The sequence below is a fragment of the Dioscorea cayenensis genome, unplaced genomic scaffold (assembly GCF_009730915.1).
Source record: "Dioscorea cayenensis subsp. rotundata cultivar TDr96_F1 unplaced genomic scaffold, TDr96_F1_v2_PseudoChromosome.rev07_lg8_w22 25.fasta BLBR01000897.1, whole genome shotgun sequence".
NCBI classification, from domain to species: domain Eukaryota; kingdom Viridiplantae; phylum Streptophyta; class Magnoliopsida; order Dioscoreales; family Dioscoreaceae; genus Dioscorea; species Dioscorea cayenensis.
The window spans coordinates 77,583-88,042 of record NW_024087288.1 but is presented as its reverse complement, the minus strand read 5'-3'; the positions used below and the strand labels follow the sequence as shown (position 1 = coordinate 88,042).

Sequence of the window (10,460 nt, the reverse complement as noted above, 5' to 3'; positions counted from 1 at the left end):
TAAAAAACATATAATTTATTGTCATACATGTACGTACATGCATTAGCATGAATCTTTTTCTCTAAATATATATATATATATAATTTCTTTTCATGCATTTAAAGAGAAACTCATGTACGTGCATACATAAGCATGAATTCTTTTCTCTCTCGTTCATGCTTTCTCTCTCAAAAAAAAAAATTCTTTTCATACACATAAAAAGAAACACATGCACGTGCATGCACTAGTATGTATTCTTTTCTCTCTAGTTCATGCTCTCTCTCTTCCCCATTTGCAAAAAAAAAACCTCGTCTCCTTCTCTCTCTCGTGATCGAACACAATGGGTAGAAGACCAAAGAAGCCGAGGAAGGCAATGAAGAACGCTAAGAAAACCCGTGTCGATGATGACGATGTATTCGCGGGTGAAGTTATGGACGACGAGATCGACACCTATCATAAGCAGCGCGATGTGATTCCGTTGGATACTAATGCCGGTGATAGTGATTCCAGCGATGCGAAGCAGCCGGTCTTCGATCTTGGGAGGGACAACATTGATGACTCAGAAAATGGTAGCAGCGACGCGATGAGGAAGTCGAAGTTTGCCGCCGTGAAGCCGAGAAGGAGCGTGCACGCCGGGATCGGCTTTATCACCATAACCACTGATCCTCCGGCCCTGCATCTAATGCTCACCATGGACCTCAGTGCCGCCAGAAGACCTTCTGATTTGTGGTGCCTTCGAGCTCTACGACCGCTCCTATGATCGCGTCAACCCTAAGAACGAGCGCCGCATGGAGCACTTCAAGACTAGGGATTTCTTCAAGGTTACCACTACCTATGACCCCGTCATCTACTGCCTCGCTAATGAAGATAAAGCCACCGTCTTTGTCACCGATGCTATCCCCTCTGCCCTCATGTGCGCCCCGCGCTCTGTTTACTCATGGGACATTGTCATCCAGTACATTGGCAACAAAACTTTTCTTTGACAAGCTCGATGGTTTCCAGCTTGATCTCTTGTCACTGAATGAGACCTCTTAGGAGCCACTTCCTGAGGCAAAGGAAGACAACAACTCCGCACACTCACTAGCAGTGGAGGCTACTTACATCAACCAGAACTTTTCACAGCAAGTGCTAGTCTGTGATGATAACAAGGCCGTCTTTGAGGAGCCTAACCCCTTCGCTGCTGATGGGGAGGAGCTCGCCTCTGTTGCATACCGCTACCGAAGATGGAAACTTGATGATGACCTTCATTTGGTTACTCGTTGTGAGGTCCATATTGTAACTGAAGTTAGGGAGCTCAAGAACAATGCCAACAAACTTGCCAAGTGGACCGCACGGGCTTTTCTTGCGAGGGCCGATTTGATGAAAATTGGATATGTCTCAAGAGTTCATCCAAGAGACCATTACAATCATGTGATTCTCAGTATGATTGGTTACAAGCCGAGGGATTTTGCTGCCCAGATCAATTTAAATGTTGCAAACATGTGGGGCATTGTTAAGTCAATAGTGGACCTGTGCATGAAGCTTAATGAGGGAAATATGTTTTGGTGAAGACATACTTCAAGGTTGTTATTCTTGGGTGAGTAAAGAAAATTATTGTTATACGAAGGGTGAGTAAAAAAAATGAAGGAAAAAAAAGGAAAAAATAAAAATAAAGGATGATTTTAAAAAAAGAAGAAGAAGAAGAAGAAAAAATGAGTTAGAAAGAGAGAAGAAAAAAATGAAGGATAAAAAAAATGAGAGAAAAAATAAAAAAATGAGGGATGAGTGAAGAAAGCTGAAGAGATGAAAAATGAGAAAACAGAAAAGAAAAAAGTTGAAGGAAAGTTAAAAAAAGAGAAGATATGAAAATGAATGATGAATGAATTTATTGAGGGTATTTTGGTAATTTTTCTTTGAAGGTCCGCCTCCTCTTGAAATTTTCATAAAAATTTCTCTCATTCCACCTTGAAATCTCGATTTTCTTGGGGTAACAAGGAATTTTCCATAATTTCTCTTATTCCACCTTGAAATCTCGATTTTCTTGGGGTAACGAGGAATTTTCCATATTTTCTCTCATTCCGCCTTGAAATCTTGATTTTCTTGGGATAACGAGAAGTTTTCTATGAAATTTTCTCTCAATCCACCTTGAAGTCTTGATTTTCTTGGGGTAACGAGAACTTTTCTATAAATTTCTCTCATTCCAACTTGAAGTCTTGACTTTCTTGGGGTAACGAGAAATTTTCTTAAATTTCTCTCATTCCAACTTAAAGTTTTGATTTTCTTGGGGTAACGAGAAATTTTTCATAATTTCTTTAATTCCACCTTGAAGTCTTGACACTCTTAAGGTAAAGAGAAATTTTTCATAAAAAAAATCAAACCCTCTCTTCAAGCTCACTTTGAGGTCTTTGACACTCATTGGAATAAAAAAGTGAAATGAAAAGAAGAATAAAAAAATTCCTTGAAGTGGAAAGAAGAGTAAAAAAATTGAAAAGTTCATAAAAAATATCTCTCATCAACACTCCTAAAAAAAGAGAAGAGTTGACAAAGATTTCTTGAAGCTCACTTGGAGGTCTTTTGACACCCGTTGGAGTGAAACGAGGTGAAATGAAAAGTGCAAAAAAAAAAAAAAATCTTTTCTTGAAATGAAAGGATGAGTAAAAAATGAAAATTTCACAGAAAGAGAAAAAATGATGATGAATGAAAGAAAAAAATGAATGAAAATTTTCACAAAAAAGAGAAAAAAAATGTTTCTCGTCAACACTCTTTGAAAAAGTTGAGTTGGCAAAGATTTTTCTAAGCCCATTGTGAGGTCTCTTTAAAAAAAAAATTGAGTTTGAGATCCATTTTAAAATCAAGTCAAAATTATCAAGTTAATGACCCAACCATGTTGAAGGTCATGATTTAAAAAAAAATAAAAAATAAAAATCAAATGTTCAACACTCATTGAAAAAATGATGATGAATGAAAGAAAAAAATGAATGAAAATTTTCACAAAAAAAAAAAAATGTTTCTCATCAACACTCATTGAAAAAGGTTGAGTTGGCAAAGATTTTCCTAACCCCATTATCAGGTCTCCTTCAAAAAAAAAATGAGTTTGAGATCCATTTTAAATGCAAGTCAAAATTATCAAGTTAATGACCTAACCATGTTGAAGGTCATGACTTAAAAAAAATCCAATGGTCAAGGCTCAAAATCATCGAAGAGTCAAGATCTAAATATAATATAAACAACAAATGCAACTCTGAACTTTTAAGGCACCAAGAGGTCAAAGATTTAAGGAGTTTCACAAGTCCAAGAGCTGGAGATTTTACAAGCACAAAGGGCCAAAGTCTTCAGCGACAAAAGAAGCAAAAAAATGACCAAGTGGGCAACCCATAAATATAGAGTGGCCGTAGTTTGAACTAAGCGATGTGTCAAGACACAAACCCACATATAAAAAGAAGAAATCGAAGAGGGTCACATTCACAAAGTTAAAAGGATCTTCCAACATACTTTCATTATAGGAGCTAAGAGCACTAACTGAATTTTTTTTTTTTGAAGAGCATGATAGAAATAGCTCTTTCTAAAAAGAATCTCTTGTTAAGCTTTCTTAGAGAATAGCTCTCTTACTTTTGTATTCATGTCTATGATCATGTGGTCACATGCATCTTTGAAATTAATAAAAAAATTATTATGTTTACTCAGTTACTTCTCATTCACACTTGTTTCTTAATCGGAGATTCCCATGACATTGTCTGGGGTAATTAATATTAGGGGCTTGCCCCTATAGGAGTCATGAACCCGCAATCATCTGGAATATTAAAAAAGTTAGAATTTGATTTGTGATCCATGCTTTTCAACCGGTCATAATCCTAATCAAAGGCCGAGTGGAAAGAAAGGAGCCCACAATTATAAATATTTTTAATTTAGTAAGTTATTTAATTTGTATGCACTTGAAGTTTCAAAATTATTTTAAGGTAAAATATATATTAGCGAAATTTTGGTAAAAATTTATGAATAATTAAAATTTTATATTATACCTTATTAAATTAGTCAGAAAGATCATAAACAAGTTAAACACGTTGATTGTAGGTTTGTGATACATATTTTATAATATTTGAATAAAACATATTTGTAAGTTTCATATTTAGTAAAATTTTTATTTTCTATTAAAATATCCATTTACAAATACATCTCGTATTGTAAAATATTTTATTGAGAATTATGCTTTAATTTTTATTATTTAAAATTACAAACAAATTAGGATTTTTTTAAATATTGTAAAAATAAAGCTATTTATGGGATCAGGGGTTTATAAATATTTTTACAAAAAATTAAATAATCTAAGAAAATGAAATAACTAATCTGAAATAAAAACATATATTTCGTTTCTAATCCGTTTATAATAATAGCATGCCGATTAAAAATAGAAATCTCATATGTATTTTATTAAAATATTACAAAATATCCATTTCTAATCCGTTTCAAATAGCAGTGGATTACAAACAGGTGTTCAATATTATTATAATAAAACTAAGATTGAAATTCCGCTTCTATTCCATTTAAAAATAGCGACAGATTTGAAACATATTCAAAAGTATTTTTTTATGATAAACCCTGTGTCTCCAATTATTATAACTATTTCTAAATTATCAAGTTATTTAATTTGTATGTCATTTATGTTTTAAATTTTGTTATGAAGTAAAATATATTTTATCAAAATTTATTAAAAATTTATGAATAATTAAAATTTTAGCTTATGCTTTATAAAAATTATTTTGATAGATCATAAACAAGTTAGATAAGTCGATTGTTGTTTCTTAGTACATATTTTATAATTTTTAATTAAAAAATATATTTGTAGTGGTGTCAATTGGGCAAGCACGGCCCGGGCCGAGGGTGGCACGAACACTGTGCGTGCCTAGGCCGGCACGATCCATTACTATGTCATGCAGGGCCGGCACGGCCCGCCAACATGGGAGGGTTGGCCTAGCATGAGACACGCCCCACTTTGGGTGGGCTTGTGCCGTGCCAACCCTCCCATTAACATTTTATTATTTTTAATATAAAATTTTAAAAATAAAAAAAATTAAAAATTCAGAAAATATTGAAAAAAAAATTGAAAACTAATAAAATATAAATTTACATTCTCAAAAAAATTTCAATTAATTTATCAACTAATTTATAATTTTGCATTCTCATTCTCCGTAATATTAATAAAAGATGTATCATATTAATTTTACTTCTTCTCTTAGACTCTGTTGCCATTCTGGGTTGACGCTGAGTAAGAACATAGTCCAGGTGAGCAAATGCGAGGTGGTCTCATGGCCAGCAAGGTAGAAGGTCTTACACTCGTCTATGATCTCATCAATGGTTGGTGTGAGTTATTATCTGTCATAGTCTCATAGAGGAGTAGAGCATAAAAAAAAAATGAGAATCAAAAGAAAAAAAAATCTACAAAAACATTGATTTAGGTCCAGTGAAATCAATGCAATTACAAACCTCATATGATTTATGCAAAGCAAAGCATGATAATATCTAGGTTTTTCATACTATCAATCTATCATTAATTCAACTAAATTAATAAACAAACAATGGAGACAAAACTACTGCATCTTTCTCCAAATTAGAGGAGTTAGAACTGTGGGAGCCATGGAAAGTCAACTGATATCTTTGTCCAGATCATAGGTCAGCTTGCTCACACATTGCCGATCCTGCTTCTCGTCAAGCTAATCTAAAGGCAATGCAGTGAAATCTTACAAGAATTGATGAGCTCGAGCTATGCCTTTTTCCATTTCCTTAGGACTGCATGTCCATCTGCGTTTCGATCCAATATGTCAATAAAAAGCATGAGATGGATAAGCTTTTAAGTTGAGCAGAGTTCCATCAACAAAACTTCATAATGTTGCATGAACTTCAGTATTCACAATCCTTGAAACATTCTTTGAGCCATTCAATCTTTACAATTCTTGAAACATCACCCAAACACTTGAAACATTCTTTGGGCAATTCAATTCTTACTCTCTTCATGTGACTATAGAATACAAGAAATTCACCACTCAATCAAAGCAAAAGCAAATACATAGAACAATTAGATAACCTAATTCATCATTCCAAACCTTGATAACGAAAAAAACGGGATAATCTTTAAGCAATCAAACACCAAACCATCATCCAACCAAATCAAAACATGATCAGCGAACAATCATCTGGAGAAAAATAAGAATTAAACAATAGGAGAAGCAATGCAAAGAGGAGCAATACCAATGGTGAAGGGACCGATACCAAGGCCAGGGTGAAGGTTAAGGGTAATGGCGCCCAAAGCAGTGTCCTTACACCTCACTTCGCTGCTGGTCTGATGGCCGCCGGCATCATCGTTGATCGCTGGTGTTGTGGGAGCGGCTGTATCATGAGCTCCTCATCTTCTCCTTCCATCTTGATCCTTCAATCCAATCATGGGTGGACCAAAAGCAGGCAAAAACAAAGATGGTGCAGGGGAAAGGGCAGAGAGGGAGTGGACGAGGAAAGGGGAAGGGGAGGTGGAGGAGTGATGAGCTTTCATAAAAAGAGAGACGCAGTGGTGAAGGAAGACCTTGTCCATGGAGGCGGCGGTGGAGATCGTCATCATCGATGCTGCGGGTGGTGGCGTCGGTGTCCGAGACTCCGAGGAGTATTTTCAATTTTGAAAGAAGGCTTCATCTTGCAGCTAACCCTAACCCTAACTCCAAATATAAATAGCCAGGAAACAAAACTTTTAAATTGCTATTAAATATTAATATAAGAATATTAAATATTTAAACAAAAGTTAACAAAATAATGAAATTTGAAAATATATTTATAGAATTATCAAATATCAATTTTATTTGGCTCCTCTTATCATCCAATACTCTTTTTCCGATACTAAAACAAGACTCCAATGCTACTGTAGACATCGGTGGAGTTAAAGATCATGCGCCATGGCAGCAAGCACAGGATAACTATGCGCCTGTTGTTTCTACCATGCCAAAATATCAAAATTATCCATTTCTTCCAATGTAAGAATGTTATTAATATTGTTATTTAAATAATGATTTATTTCATGACAAGTAGAAGAAGTACTAGTATTAGAAGAAGAAGAAGCACCCACGGAATTTTTTTTAATTATATTTACAACATAAGTTGCGGATCTATTTTTGGTGCTTGAAGAGGAACTTTCAGTAGATTGAGGCATATTGAAAGTCCTTCTATCACCATATTTTCTATGTTATTCATTATATATATCATAAAATAAAAAACGATAATTTTTTATGAGAAAAAAATGATCAAGACCCATATTATTATCGTAAGAATTAATTATGTAAAAAGTGCCATTAATTTTAAAACATGGGTCCAGAAACATAGCTAAAATAGGAAGTGATTCAAATTTTCCAAAATATTTTTAATTTTCAAAAACTCCTTAAAAAATATTTGGTTGACAATAATAGATGAAGTGGAATAATGAACACCGGAAAAAATATTAGTTGAAGCATAAAATTTTTTCAAAAACTCCTTAATCAAATTGCTAATTTCCCAATCATAAAATTAGTAACATGATCTTCGGAAAATCTCTCATTAACAAACATGGAAATAATATCTCTATCGTTATAAGCACAATCCAACATTTCATAAGTTGAATTCCAACTATGCTCAACGCCAATTAGATATCTTATACATCTTCTTCCCCTTTTAGAACAATAAGCTTGATAATCATGTCTTCTTGTTGAACCATTTCGAACATACAAAATGGAATTTCTAACTTTTTTAATATGGGGCTCAATTATTTTTGAACCATCTTTAACACATAAATTAAAGACATGACATGCACAACACATATGAAAAAAAAAACTCTAGAAAATAAAGGCATTAAATTCAATTTTAAAATATCAACCGCATTATTATTTGCCGAAGCATTATCCAAAGTAATTGAAAATATAGAACTTGAAATATTATACTCATTAATAGCCCGAGTTATATAACTTACAATACCACTTGCGGTATGCCGGTGTTCTAATTCAAAAAAACGTAAAATACGCTTTTGAAAAACCCAATTATTATCAATATAATGAGCGGTAACACAAATATAATTTGTTCAAAATTGAGAAGACCAAATATCCAAAGTAAGCAAAATTTTAATAGAACAAGAAGATAATTTGGAAATTAATTTTTGTTTATAATTATCATAAATAATAAGACAATATTTTCTCATAGTATTTCTTGAAACCGATTTAAAATTAGTATTAAAACCTCGAAGAAGCATTTTTATAAAAGAGGGATTTTCAGCAAGATATAAAGGTTGCACATTTTGAATAATAAATTATGCAACTTCTTTTTAAATGCCCCATCCCACCTCCCCCAAAGTTAGGCAAGAAAAATCTATTTTACATTTTTTACAAACCGCCCGAGTGCCTTTGTTCGGAAAATCAACAATATCATAAAATTGCCAAATCCTGGAAGTTCTTTTTCCAGAGCTTCATGGAGGGTTGTTACTAGATGTCCCAATATTTGGGGTCTCAATAACATGCTCGACATCATGATCCGGAGAATTTAATGGGGTATTTTCATCTAAACCAATCGGAAAATTATCGGAGTAAAAGTTGGAAAAAGAACCGGCCATTATGAAAATTAAAAATTAAGAACAAAGGATTACCTCAATTGCTTTAACAAATAATTTAGAAAGTCGAGTTTTGGTGCCGATTTTCTTTTGAGTGCAATTGACATAGTTGATGAAGAACTTGAAACTTGGATTTGCAAACTTGAAGCTTGGAAGTTGGAACTTAGAAGCCAAGAGAGAATTAGATTGAGAGATGATAGAGTTTGGTGTGAAAATTTTAGTTTGAATTTAGTGGTATTTAGAATTTTCTTAAATATTTTTATTCCGAAAATGCCCTCATAAACTAGCCATTTATAGTTGTTGTAAAGGGCAAAATTGTGATTTACACCAAAAAGACTAAAGTACCCATAAAACTAGCCATTAGATAATTGTTGGGATGGGCAAAAGTGTCTTTCCGAAAAAACAAAACAAAAAAAAATAAAAATATTAAATTCTTAATCCCATAAAAGGAAAAAAATAAAAAAATTTGAATATTCATGTTTTGGGCCATTTGGCCCTTCGTGACCATTGCTGGGTCGTGCTTGGGCCGCGTGTCGGCACGGTCCGCGGGTCACGGAACCCTGGGTTGGCGTGGTCAGGGTTCTGGACCTTGCCAAGCCGGGGCACAGTACTGTGGCACATGCCTAGGCTGGGCACATCCCAAATCATGCCAGGCCTTGCCGGGCTAACACACCCCTTCCGTGTGTGTACCGCAAGTGCACGGGTTATCGAGGTAATAAAGTACCCTGGTGAGTGGGTAGTCGTATCCATAAGAAATAGTGCTTAGAAACACAAGTATTGCTATTAAACTATAGTGAAAACAATTTAAGAGTGGTGTGAACAATATCAATGCAAATAAAAATAAAGAGCATGAGAAAGAGACGCAATAGAAATAGGCAGAGGTAATCGATAGAAAGATGAGGCACCTGGACATTGCTCACCCTAGGTCTATTTTTTCAAGTGCAAGATGAATCATTATGTCCCCTAACTGATGTTTAATGAGTCATGGAAATCCTAAAATACACAGTCCCAAACCTAAGGTCAACCGTGACTAACCTTACACTATGCCCCGGGGGAAAGGGATACTCTCGGCGCCTCACACTGTGCAAGGTTGTTTAAAGCTCTAGGAATTAGAAGTGATAAACCCTATTCCCTGTTATAGATCTACCCTTTGGTGAAGGCGAAAGACCCCTAGTCACAATTAATCCCCAGCATTAAAGATTACTTCAACACTTCACTCTATTGCTCTCGCAACTAAGCCCTAGTGGAGTTTGTCTCTTACCACTTCACTCTATCATGACCGCAAAGAACTCTTGGAACGTGGAGGTAGGATAAATCACATCGGAAAGGAAAAGGGACATTTCGCTACTTCTCGACTCACCCTCTCGATCTTCTCAACCTTGCTTTGTCTAATTCTAATGAAGTGTCACTCATTCACAAGGATAACCAATATAAATTCTCAACCCTAGTGTCACTCTAACGTAAAATCAATTCAACACACATTCAAGGATGGAGCTCAATTAAAACATCAATAAAAGAAACAAAATCATCCTAGGGTTTACAAGTCCAAATACCCACTATGGGTTTAGCTCTCCATGGAACAATATACAATCAACAATGAAATCGAAAGTAAAAACATGCAATCCATAGATTAAACCCCCTTGTAGTCCATATCGATGGTTTGGTGGATCCACCTCGTCTTCTCCAATGGTTCCCTTGTCAAGCTTAGGGCACACCTAGCTGAATCGATGCCGACGAAAGCTCCCCCAATAACTCTTTTCCAAAGGAACGCGATGTCGAAAGCCGTAGAATCGCTCCAAAGACCTAGCCAAAGCCTCTTCAAACCCTAGCCGCAAGCGTCTCCAAAGGTGGGGAAAAGATGGGGAAAAGATCCTTCAAAACGTCTCAAATCGTG

At 35.0% G+C, this 10,460-nt stretch overlaps 1 pseudogene; it reads left to right on the top strand.

The window, feature by feature from the left end:
• Positions 1-319: 319 nt before the first annotated feature.
• On the top strand, positions 320-1,559 carry LOC120255224 (annotated as a pseudogene).
• The last annotated feature ends 8,901 nt before the right edge of the window (positions 1,560-10,460 follow it).